The following is an 11,303-nucleotide window of genomic DNA, read 5'->3' on the forward strand; positions in this document are numbered from 1 at the left end:
GTGAAGTTGAATAAACTGAATGAAGTCAGTAGGATTAATTCGTTTCCTTCACACTTATCAATAATTTCATGATCGATTTAGATCAAACCTATGTATACACGTCCTAATAACTTGAATGATTACGTGAGGTTTTTACATAATGCATGCGAGTTTTACGAATATCGATTAATACTTTCGATTTTGGCAAGAGCGAAACACACATCAAATTCAAATTTGATTTGGAAAATTCATAATATGAGTATCGAAAATATAAACTAAAAAGCTTACACTCGTAGAACATGTAAGCATAGTAAAAAGAACTACAATATAAGAGGTTGCTACTTTTTTTCTTTTCTTTTTTTTTGGTCGGAACAAAACTTTAATTAAACGCTAGAATTTGTTACATCCATAGCTAAGGCCAGAGCGACCCCATCAGGGGATTATCAAGCCAGCCACATTCCCTATTACAATCAACTGCAAGAGTAGCTAGTAGATGAGCTACTACATTATTTCTACGAGGGATATAAGAGAATCGTACCCCTTCAAACTCAGATGCCAATCACAAAATCAGTATTAGTTATTGTTGTTAGTTTACCTATGCTTCTCTTTTACCATCAATAGTAACTGGTGTTGTCGTTGTTACGTAAGCTTAAAGACGATCAATCAAAATCCTTGACATAAGATTTGTATTCTTTGACCTCATTAATTATAGAACTTAAAAAAGAAAATCTCATGTCCAAGGAAGCTTCGAGGATGGCGATATATATTTTCATTTTGACCAGGTTCATGCATTTTACTTTTACTTTTCGGTAATTCCTTTTTTTTTTCTTTTTCTCATTGAATATTTCATTAGTCATGAATAAGTGGCTCACTGTCAAAACAATGTATTATATTTGTTAGATATTTTTGCCATCTTAGTATATTATATTTGTTAGAAAGATCAAAGATAAGGACTGCAATAGGCCAATAGTAGCCACGTTCTCTCCCAGAGAATGTAATACTGGGTTTTGGGTTTTGTTGATGTGTTGTTGGATATCTGAACTATAAGAGTTCAATGAAAAAGATAAATTGAATGCTGTGATTAATGAATATTTTCAGATATTCTCTCAATCTCTTGTATTATTTACTGTTATGATATTTAATGAATATTGAATTTTTATTTTTTGTTTATTTTTTTTATGTACCCACATTATCCATTACTGTATAGCTTTAACTTTGAAATTTAGATAAAAGCTTCAGATTAGGGGTCAAGCTGTTTGGCTGAATCATGCACTGAAGAAAATGGACCTTTACTTTTGGTATGATCTTGAAACTTTTCTAGTGTGTGTTGTAAACCTTGACTGATTTTGATATTGCTGCATGTGTTGAATTGTAGTAACTCAATAAGTGGACCTTTGCTTTTTGTTATCATATACTGATTCCATACTACATGCCAAATTAGTTAGCTTCACAAAAAATCATTGTCCATACTCAACAGTTATTCACAAGTGCCATCAATCATAATGTGCAAGATTCACATGTAAGGACAGATTATACAATCAACTGGTCCTTTTTTTTTTTCCGGCCATGCCTAACCCTGACCCTAATCTCAACCTTTTTCTAACTAAATTTCAAAACTTTAAGCTAAACCAGATTGATAAAACTCTGTCAATTGATCCCACATGACCCCAAAATTCAACCAATTGTCTAAGCTCAAATTCACAAAGAACCCTGAAATTAAAACTCATCAGAATAAATAATCTATACTTCATCTTCGCAGTCAACAGCTGATGTCAGCGTTGATCCCCAAAGGCGCAACCGGGCATTGTTCGTCGTCATCATCGAGAGAGACTAAAACATTATTTTTGCATCTTGGGTCAGAACTGACAAGAACAAAAACATTAATGTCCTAAATTTTTAACTTTTTCTTTTTTCAAAAAAGCAAAAATTAAAAATAGGAGTCGAAAAGAAATTGAGCCTTTCCTTATCGATTTGCTAGGGAACTTTCACCCAGAAGAAAAAGGAAAGAGGAGAGACGCTTCTACTGACATCATCACCCAACGGTCAAAAAATCGACTTTCCTTATCTGCTAGGAAATTACCCTAATTGCCTTTATGTACCTAGTCCCTCTGTTTTTAGCCTAAAGGATCAAACTCTGTCCACAAGTTAGAAAGAGAAACCCTCAACATTTTCCTATTCTGTCTTTCATCTCATTGATCTATATAAATTCAATTCACCTGCATTGATTATTTCAATAATGTTAGGGAGGTTACTCCAGATGTAGAACGGATGGCAACTAGGATTACAGAGCAGTTTGATCGTGAAAATGGCAAAACAGGAACGACACTGCATATTTGGTGTTTAGTGTCAGAATGCTATACATTTTCGAGAAGGGAACGACGCCCGGAGTCAAACACATCACTTCAACACGACGTATGGGTTTTTTCAGGCTTCTGAGGTCGTTTCGGGCCTCAAAATTGCATTTTACTATTTTTCCAGCAATTTAGGTTTTCTAGTTAGTTTCAGATTTGTTTTGATTTAATCCGTGAGCTTTTAGACTTGATTATTAGTTGCCCTAAGGTTTGTTTTCTAGTATTTAAGTAACCTTAAATGGCTGCAGACTGCTATATATCTTTCATATTAGTATAAGTATAAAACTTGAGAGTTTTTTCATCTCTAGTGGATTCCAGTTCTATCAATTTCTAGGATTTATAGGTTGTAAACCCCGTCACTTCCAACTTCCAACTGCTTGAACTCCTCTCTTTTCACTCATCTTTCAGCCAAATTTTTTTTTTATTTTTATAATGGCTCTCATCTATCAAATCATGACTTTGGAGGAACTTGATGGGGGTGTTGTGAACTCATTCCACCCTACCGATGCTGAGTTGGTGGGTAACTATCTCTACAACAAGCTCTTCATGGCCTCAATAATCAATATATCTCAGACAATCAGACATTCCCTGAGATTGATATATATATATATATATATATATATATATATATATATATATATTGCCGCCTTGGGAGATATGGAGAATTGTCAGCCATTCAAGTTTTCACACCAGGATTTTATCTATTTCTTCTCCCGGGCCACAAAGGTGAACCCCAAAGGTTCACGCAATATTCGTACAGTTGGCTGTGATGGGGCACATGGAGGGAGACCAAAGCTGCGAAGCCACTGTCAGTGGAATGGAAGAGCCTTTTGGGAAAGTAAGAAAGTTTCGATACGAGCGAACAAAGACAAAGGCTTTGAGCACCATGCTGCTTGGTTAATGGATGAGTTTACCATTAATCAAGCACCAGACTTGGCTTTGTGCTTACTCAAAATTAATGATGAAGGAGGAGTAGAAAGAAAAGGGAGGAAATTTTTTGATGACAGTTATGAGAAGAATGACAGAAACAAGTCTTTCAAAAACCAAAAACCTGAACTGAGAAAAGATCAAAACATTTTCATCTGTGAGCAACAGAAAGGCAGTGCCTTCTTTACTAGTACTAGTACACAACAATTGTCCTCTTCCTCTCATTATGAAGATGAAGATCAGGTGGTTCAGGTTCACTATGATGATCAGATGGTTCAGGTTCGTCACGATGATCAGGTGGTTCATCAGTTCATGAGCACCTCCTCCCACAATGTGGTGATTATGACCAAGTGTTTCAGGTTCATCATGATAATGAGGTGGTTCTGGAGAACAATCAGCAGCTCTTCTTTAGGGATGATGATTGTATGGATGAGAATCTGATGTTCTTTCCCACCATCTTGTTTGATGATAACGATCACATGTTCAATGCTGATCAGCTTATGGATTTTGTGGCTCAATGGTTAGCTAGTGATGAGGAACAACAGCAAAATCAACAAGAGCAACAACAACTAGTGCCGCAACAGCAATTGCAACTTAACAAGAGATGTCAAGAGGAGGAGCAACTACAACAACATGAGCAGCAGCAACAGCTTCTCATTGATAATGGTCTGACGATTTATGGTCAACATGACTTTGATATTCCAGTTGATACCCCATACTTACAGTCAAATGAATTTAAAGGACTCTACACTGATGAAGATCAGGCGACCGCACTGCAGTGGTGGGACAGAGTGATGATCAAAATTAGCATTCTGACATCTTGTAGTTTCTTTTTTATTCCTAGCTGTAGATTTTTTTTTTTTTGGTTCTGAAGCTATACATACTGTTATTCAATTTCTTTATCTATCAATGAAATCAAATGGGCACTGGTTTCTCTCTCCTAAGCTTGATCTTATAGTGTAGTGTAGATGTACAGATTTACCGTAGCTCTCTTAAAGGTTTTCAAAGCACTTGCAAAAATTATCATACTCAAATTGATTATAAACTTAAAGAAGGATCTTCTGGCCAGTTCATCTTGCTTTTATTTCCAGACTTCCCTTGGAATCTAATGGGAAAGCTGTTATTAATCAACAAATTGTGAATGGTGGACTGCTAGTTTTAAATCGTTTGATACAGATGACTTTTGAAAATTGTTAGAAGCAGCATAGTAGCTACCAGTCTACCAAGTGCAAAAGCTAAATTCAGTAGTTTTAATGCAAATTCTTATGGCATTGAGAAAATAGTAAAATCCAGCGGGGCTGTTTAGGTGGATTCCATTTCTATGTACAACACTTGGATATACTTTCTACTAATGAGAGGAATGATCTTATTATGCATGGGCATGAACCTGAGAAATGATGAGGGAGTCAAGGGTTGTAAACTCCTAGTTATGATATTATTGGATTGTCGAACCTTAATAACAATAGCCAATTAACACGTGACTGGCTTGCTCACTTCTTTGAGGTAATACCAAGGAGATGTTGCCATGTTACTGCTTTTGCTATGGTTTGTCTGGAGGGAGCCCAACCTGTGCGTTTGGTCTTGCAAAGCAGTCTCCATTCATAAAGAATGTTCAGTGCCACTGGAATGAACCACCACAACCAAATCAAGAAACATACCAATAATGTTAAGAATGAAGCTGGAAGTAGTGATGCTCTCGATATTTTGGAACACATAACAGAAACAATGCTTTCCATTTGTAGGGATATCCTCATTACTGAATTAATTAGGCTGCACTATGTCTATGTATTGTGAATAAATGCAAAAAAAGGATTTAAGATCTTGAATGGATTACTATGGGTATCTTTGGTAAGGAAGGGAAATAATGTGAACTACACAGTACGAAGGGAAATAATGTGAACTACACGGTACAAATTTATGGATCCAGCTGCTCTAAAGTAAGGATGTTGTGAATTTACGTCAATTTCATAAAATCTTGATTTTCTGTCTAATCTAAGGGTCTTGACAATTGACACATCATTATTCCACTAATTTTTAGTTTTTCATCTAAACCTTAGTTAACTTTCCATTAACTCCAAAAAAAAAAAAAGGGATTTATCGTCAAGTTCCTTCTTCATTCTTCCTTTCCTATTTCTCTTTACTTCCATGGCTGCATACTAACCATGGAATGACTTCTTGCACTTGTGTTAATTAATAAATTTTTCAAGAATCAATCCTATGTTATTCATTCTATTTTCATAATTACGAATCAAATTATCAAATTGTTTATGGTTTGGGTACTAGAGAACTCGTATTACTAGATACAATATAATCCTATGCTCATCTTTGATCAACCTAAGAATTAGAAAATTGTTTATCAGCTTGATCATGCATCATCAATATTAATGAACTCATCTTCAGCATCACAATTGAGAATCTGCTATGTGAGTTCAAAAATTTAATCATGGAACTGAGTTCAAGAGTTCTTAAAATTATTCATCAAGATGCAATACTAAATTGGGATATATTAACTCCATTGGGAAAAAAACAAATTTATTTTCCCTTCTCTTCCAACACAAAAAAAAAAAAACAACAAAAGTAAGTTCAGTGTGTATTTTGGTCTCCGATCATGGTTTAGGTATCTTCAGATGTCTGTATTAATGGAAACAGAATAAATAGCATAGGATTATTTATTTATGAATTTATTAATTAACAGAAGTGTAAGAACAGTCATTCCATGGTAGCACAACCATGGTTATTTATTTATTAATTTTATGTTTTGTGATTACACGCATTTTTATGCGCGTAATTACTTTCTAAACACTAGAATTAAGCTAATCTTCAAAGTAATTATTATGTAATTAATCTATTTTTATTTATGTTGTAGTAAATAAGCGGAGTTGTGGATTTCGGAAGAAGTTGTGTGAAATTGGAGCAAAATGAGGTTTTCGACAAAAGGACGAAAAGTTTAGCACACAAGTCAACTGATTGACCATCGGGTCAACCAAGTCAACTTTGCCCAATAGCACACAAGTGAAGAACCAAGCCCATTTGTATTATATCTTTGTATTCAAATTTCAAATTCAAAATTGATGTAATGACAATAATAATTAGTGGACCACACACCTCACACACATCACACATGTGGATGGAAATATTTATTTGTGTTCACACTAAGCACACACTCACTTACACTTTTGTGCTCCTATTTTCTTTATATTTTTCAAAAATTTTTCTACACTTCTAATTCTCTACATTTTTATTAGGTTGTTTTAGTCTTTTCATTTTATCCATTTTCTACTTATTTTTGAGCCATTGGATCTAGGGTACAAGCCCAATCTTGACCCTAGAACCCAAGGGGGTATTTAAACATCTTTGCACACACATTGCACACACATTGTACAAACTTAAGACCCATTTTTCTACACCCTAGGCCTTTTGGTCGAATTTAGAGACTTCTCATCTATTTTCCATCTTCTCTCTCATTCTCTCTCTTCCCAATTTATCATTCTTCACCATTTTTCAAAGAAAATCAAGGGGCTTTAACTACCCACACCTTCAATTGTTCATCAACACAAAGAGATTCTGCTTTTGGTAAAGAGGAGGGTTTAATATCAAGTTGGGTTCATGTTTGCCTATAGCAAATTGTGAGCCTAGCTTGTGTTCCCTCTCTCCTATATCATTTCTCTTAATTTCTTATGTATTTGATGATGTATTTGATAATGGGTTGTGAGTAGTTTAATTTTGGAAGTTAGGGTTGTGAAGCCCTAACTCATCTTGTATAAATATTGATACTTTATTTTTAATAAATGCAATTTCCATTGTGTATGCTTTAAATCCGAATGTATTGGTCCTTAGAAGCATGTTTCTAGGCTTTGTCACCCTTTGAAATTATGTTGTGGGCAATTGTGATGAATAGATTGATAAACTGACAACTTATTAATCTTGTTGCATCTAGGATTTAAGAGTGGTAACCATTAGCTAACTTAATTGTAGCTAAGCTTGCTTGGGTCTCTATTATTTTGCACTCTAGGCCTCTAATTTTAGATATTGCGGCCTTAACCGATGTAATGCCTAAGTTAGAAAGTTGATTGTGGCCCTAACCTGCATAATCGATACACTGTTGAAACCAAAAAAATATATAAATATTATTAATTATATCAGTCCAGTTTAAAGCCCAGCTTACTTGGCTTAGGAGTACTTGGTGAGTAGACTCCCTATCATATGAAGACTCTATGCTGACAAAGCATATGAAGCGGCAAAAGAAAAATGGTGATCATCTATCATACAATTCAAAATGTTGTTATCCAATCAAACTTCAATTATCAATCTTGAAAGATAATGATAGGATGGAAACGTGAAACATGCATGCAGAAATTCAAATTGAAATTGACTGGTCAATATATACACATGCTTTGGAGATTAACGGATCAACATGGTTTACAAACACTCAAATTCAAATATGAGTTCACACCTTATCCGATCAACATCGACTTTGATGTATAAATTAAATAGACCATGACAAGGCAGAGGGGGAGAGAAATACAAAGATACACAGTAGAGGAGGAGGAGAAAACACTATAGAGGGCAGGAAAAAAAAAAAAACAAAGACGAGCATAAGAGAAAGACGCAGCAAAGGGAAAAGAAAACGGATAAAGCAGAAATACAGAGAGGAAAGAAATAGAGAATAATGGTCCAAGTTTCGCTACCAGAGAAGGAAAAGAAAAACTGCAGGTATACGGCTGCATCCAGGGTTATTTTTTTAATGAAATTTCCTAGACAATGCTCATGACAGGAAAAGAAGTCTGCCTCCCTGCGATGCAAGTGTCTTCAATTGATCCAAGAGAGAGTGACCATCTCGTATGGAGTTTACAAACTCTAATAGGCCGTTCATGAACGACCACAACCATTAGGGTTTTTCCAGCCTCTCCAAGATGATATTTAACGCATCGAAACAACACGGTTGTTCACGAACAGTCTCGTTTCAATGCTCAAAGCTCCCGCCGAAATGGTGTTGTTTGCAGCTCTTAGGTGCTCTCCACTGCTTAATGGCATCGAAACAATACGGTTGTTCACGAACAGCCTCGTTTCAATGCTCAAATCTCCCTTGAGATGGTGTTGCTCATGCATGACTCAAGCTCCTCCTAAAATGACATTGCCGTGGTCCTCCTACAAAAATTTGAGGAGAATGAAACAAGCAGAAGAATGAAAGTTCTTGCAACTCTTCATTTGTGAATGAGAGAAAATAATAAAGCCATAGCACTCTTTTCTCTATTCAAAGTAAAAGAGACGGCGTACTTGGCGTTGGTACAAATTTCTCCTACAAGTCTTGAACAGAGCCATCACACCTCCTACAGGGGGAAAATTGAAGCTCTCTAATTCTTGTTGGCATGTGGTACCAACTTGAAAAGTCAAACGGTGGAGAATTAGCCTGCATACAAAAGACAAATGCTTTGAAATCAATATAAAAGCAATTAAAAAAAATTTGTATGGCTGCAAGTTAGTTAGCATAGGCAATGTCCAGATGTTTGCAAGTCTTCATAATTAAGCTTTTTCTTTGTTTCTGGACGTGGTGGCTTAATAATGGAAGAAGACAAAATAGAGGCTGATTTAAGTGGTGGAAGAGAACCCCAAAATGAAGGGAGGTTCTCACCGAATGCTCGAAGAACTCGCCAAAAGATGGATGAGTAAGTGGTTTTCGACAAAAAGCACTGACAAGTGAAAACAAGAAATGTCAATAGTCAAATACGTGCAAGACAGGAAAACCGATCTCTTAATCAAATATGCTCAGAAGCAAATGTCTTTACCCAGTATACAAGAGGTGAAGACTCAAGGGAGTATGCACTCCCATCTGCACAGAGTGGAGCTGTCGTTCACCAGATAAGGCTGAATCAATGCACACGGAGGAAATTTAGTTGGGCTGATTTGAAGCCCGAGATGGGTGTCCAGAGCATTTTATTTGGGCCTGACGTGAAATGAAGCTAAAAGGCCTAGAAAGAAAAGATGGGTGTCCATATCATTTTATTCGGGCCTAACGCAGCATGAAGCTAGAGGCCTAGAAATACAGAAGAAATATAGACCATTACAAAGCCCGCTTTAAGACAGTTTACCTCAAAAGTTCGGGCCCAGCCAAATTTGTAGTTGACAAGTAAAGGAGACAACACAAAAGCCCATTCCACGGCCCATTACAGAATGCAGGCACTCTTTGATTTGAATGTCTGCAAAAGAAATACATTTGACGGATTCAGAAAAATACATACATATGTCGAACACAATAGTTTTTACAAAACCAGAAATACAAATTCTTATGAACTACGGTCGGTTTGATCCCACAATGGGTACGTAAGCAATCTAGAAACACCCACTAGATGCAACCACAAGTCCAAATAGAATCCTTGACTCCACCAGTCAAAATTCAGCTAGTCCTAAATTGAATCATTGACTCCAGTCAAATTCTGCCAACACCAGAAATACAAACTCCTGAACTACAATGGTTTGATCCCTCCTCGAGGGTATGTAGGCAATCTAGCGACCCACTAGATGCAACCGCAAGTCCAAACAAGATCTCTGACTCTCTGGTTTATCCAATCTGAATCCCTGACCTCATCAGTCAAATTCTGCCAAACACCAGGAAACGTCACAGCCTTTCCAAATAAAATCCATGACTCCCTGGTTCATCCAATCCGAATCCCTGACCTCATCAGTCAAATTCTGCCAAACACCAGGAAACATCACAACCTTTCCAAACAAATCGAATCTCTGGTTCACTTACACCAAATTCGTCCAAACACTATTCCTATTCCAAAAAGCCATACCCTCCAATGGGTCATTCACCCATTGGAACTCTTGAACTACGAGTGGCTTGATCCCTCTCCAAGGGTACGTAGGCAACCCATTCAAATATCTGGGTGCAGCCGCAAAAACAAACAAACAAACACACATCCTCAATTGGTTTCTTCATAAATGGAATCAAAGGGTGTTTCCCTGTAACAAGGTATTGTAATTAAGAGACACATTCTGTTTTGAATGGGTCGAACCCGAAATAATTAAAACTTTGTTCTTTTAATGAATACGAGTGAAATTATGTTGGGTGACATTTTCGCTCACTGTGTGCAATTTTCTCTCAACATACACCGAAAGGATAATTGGTTTAGTAGCCGTGACTGGTACTAGATACGGGACTTAACACATATAGGAAATGCATGCATTTGTGAAATTGGCATCGATATTTGCAAGATAGTTAGTGTGAATCACCCGACAGTCCCATGTTCCCATTAATTTGAAAATCCAAATTTAATTTCTTGCTTGATAATTAGTTGTTTGCTTTTATTTTAGTTTGCATTTAATTTAGTTAATTCCCAATTCAAAATTCCAAAACAAAATTCTACCTTCCATTGTGCATAAATCATTTGGGCTACAAGTTAGTGGCTTTGATTAGGCTTAGTGTGAGTTAAGCCAAGCATTGCCGAGGTTTGGTGCTTTGTGAATATTATTTTAATTTATTTTATTTTTATTTTTCATTGTATGCATTTGAGTTGTCTAGCGCCAATTATCTCGGTTAGGTCCAACACCAAATCCCCGAGGTACGATAATCAAGGTTTTAATACTTCCCTTACTTGACAGGATTCGTATGCTTGCGAGAGTATATGCATCAAGTCATTTTGCTACCATGGTTGTGCGTTAACCATGGAATGACTGTTCTTGCACTTCTGTTAATTAATAAATTCATAAATAAATAATCCTATGCTATTTATTCTGTTTTCATAATCACAAATATGATGATGTACACTGTACAGAGGATTAGGGCATTTGAAAATGTTGATTTGAAGTGGAATTCCATTAATACAGACATTTGAAGATACCTAAACCATGATCGGAGACCAAAATACACACTGAACTTACTTTTGTTGTTGTTGTTGTTTTTTTTTTTTTTCGTGTTGGGAGAGAAGGGAAAATAAATATTTTTTTTCCCGATGGAGTTAATATATCCCAATTTAGTATTGCATCTTGATGAATTTTAAGAACTCTTAAACTCAGTTCCATGATTAATTTTTTGAACTCACATAG

Source organism: Rosa chinensis, chromosome 6 (genome assembly GCF_002994745.2).
Source record: "Rosa chinensis cultivar Old Blush chromosome 6, RchiOBHm-V2, whole genome shotgun sequence".
NCBI classification, from domain to species: domain Eukaryota; kingdom Viridiplantae; phylum Streptophyta; class Magnoliopsida; order Rosales; family Rosaceae; genus Rosa; species Rosa chinensis.